Source organism: Pistacia vera, unplaced genomic scaffold (assembly GCF_008641045.1).
Source record: "Pistacia vera cultivar Batoury unplaced genomic scaffold, PisVer_v2 Contig531, whole genome shotgun sequence".
Taxonomy (NCBI): Eukaryota; Viridiplantae; Streptophyta; class Magnoliopsida; order Sapindales; family Anacardiaceae; genus Pistacia; species Pistacia vera.
The window spans coordinates 279,727-282,383 of NW_022196370.1; positions in this window are offsets into that span (position 1 = coordinate 279,727).

Sequence of the window (2,657 nt, forward strand, 5' to 3'; positions counted from 1 at the left end):
TGATCGTCCTACTTGGCCCAGAGATGGCTCGTCCTAAGGTTAGCTTCCTCAACACCACTGCTGTCCCATGCTTTGGGAAGGCTAGAACCTTCTATGTTTGCACGTCCAAGCCGTCCCCACTTTACCCAGCCCGATTGAATTCAAGCTCTCAAAGAAAAAACACATAAGATTTAGTAATCAAAGTACAAGACAAAGACAAAGTTTCTCACCAGTGCGCGCTAAGTGCTCAGAATCTCCCCTGGCCTCTCTCCCCAAGAACGCTCACCCTTCAAGAAAAAGTACCGATCCTTCCAATTCTTGTCACTCACCAAAGGTCGGTTACCAAGTGAGGCCGATCATGCCTAAGGTTGATCAGATATTGACCTTTCTCCTTGTCGTTTTCCTTCAGGAAATACAGAAGAGATTGAAAAGTTACTGAGTAATGATCTAATCAAAGAGGTCCACTACCCTGAATGGTTAGCAAACGTCATGGTCGTGAAGAAAAAGAACGGAAAGTGGAGGGTCTGCATTGACTTCATGGACTTAAAAAAAGCATGCCCATGCCCTAAGGACTCCTTCCCGCTCCCATATATCGACATGATCGTCTATGCGACCACAAGCCACGAGCACCTAAGTTTCATGGATGCTTTCTCAAGGTATAACCAGATTTTGATGCACCCCGATGACTAGGAGAAGATAGCCTTCATCACAGAGAGGGGAACCTATTGCTACAAGGTGATGCCATTCGGTCTCAAGAACGTCGGGGCTACCTATTAGCAGCTAGTCAACAGAATGTTTACCGAACACCTAAGGGACACCATGGAGGTTTACATCGACGATATGCTCGTCAAGTCTCTGACGGCCAAGTAGCACCTCGACCACCTTAACTAGGCGTTAGCCGTCCTAAGTAAGTATAACATGAAATTGAATCTAGCCAAATGCTTGTTCATTGTCTCGTTAGGTAAATTCTTGGGATACATGGTAACTCAGCGGGGGGATAGAAGCCAACCCCGACTAGATCAGAGCGATCTTCAATATACCATCACCAACTTGCATTAAAGATGTCCAACGCCTCACAGGACGAGTGGCCGCCTTGAGTTGCTTCATCTCCAAATCCGCTGACAAGTGCCACCACTTCTTCCACACACTAAAGAAATATAAAAAGTTTGAATGGGCCCCTCCTTGCAAGGGAGCCTTGCAACAATTGAAGAGATACCTGACCTCCCATCCGCTCCTTTCTATGGCTATAGATAGGGAGAAGCTTTACACCTACCTGGCGGTCTCAAAGACAACAATCTCAGCAATGTTAGTTTAGGAAGATAATACGAAGCAGTTACCGGTTTATTATGTAAGTAAGTCATTCCTCGATGCCGAAACACGATACAGTCAGTTGGAAAACTGGCCCTCGCCCTCGTCCTCGTCCTCGTCCTCGTCCTCGTCCTCGTCCTCGTCCTCGTCCTCGTCCTCGTCCTCGTCCATGCATCCAGGAAGCTTAGGCCATACTTTCAGTGCCACTCCATAGTCGTACTCACCTCTTTTCCACTCAAGAAGATACTACACAAGCCAGAGTTATCAGGTTGACTCACGCAATGGACGGTGGAGCTTAGTGAGTTCGACATATCTTTCCAGCCACGTACTACCGTCAAGTCCCAAGCACTGGCAGACTTCATTGCTGATTTCACCCCGAACACCATCGTCCAAGCAGAAAAAGAGTTATTACGTATGAACAGTGGGTCACCTTCAAAGTGGACTCTCTTAGTGGATGGCTCAAGCAATGTGAATAGAAGCGGGCTGGGGTTAGTACTAACTACACATGAGGGAGACATCATCAGCGGGCCATACGATGTGGATTCAAGTGCACTAAGAACGAAGTCGAATATGAGGATCTCATCGCTGGACTCTCCCTAGCCAAAGAAATCGGAGTAAGGAGGTTAGAGGTAAAATCCGACTCCCAACTTGTGGTCAACCAACTGTAAGGTGACAAGCATGTGACTCGAAGATGACAACCTACTTGAACCTGGTCAAAGAATTGGAAACAAAATTCGAAGAATTCTCTAGTGCCCAAGTCCCAAGAGCGGAGAATACTCATGTTGAGGCCCTTGCTGACCTCGGCTCAGCCCTTTAATGTTCTTCCCAATCATCCATCCCACTTTTATTCCTACAATGGCTAACCAACTAGAAGGAACAACCAATAAGCAAGGCTCTCGAAGAAGCAATGGACATCGAACTGGCTGACTCTTGGATGACCCCGATAGTGAAGTACTTGGAACACAATGAGCTCTAAGCCGATAAGAACAAAGCACGCCACCTAAGAGCGAGAGTCGCCAGGTTCACCATATATAAGGGCCAACACCTTAGGAAGTCATTCTCTGGTTGCTACCTCAAGAGCATAACCCCAGAAGAGGCCAAACGGGTTCTCGCCGAACTCTATAAAGGCGAATATGGAAACCATGCAGGAGGACGCAGCCTCGTACACCGGGTGATCACTATTTGATACTATTGGCCAACCATACGCACTGATTCAACAACTTATGTGAAAAGATGTGACAACTATCAGAGGTTAACCCACGTCTCACACCTTCCACCCGAGCGACTCCACTCCACTCTAACACCTTGGCCGTTCATGAAGTGGGGAATGGATATAGTGGGAAAGCTCTCGACTGCGCACAGGCAACAAG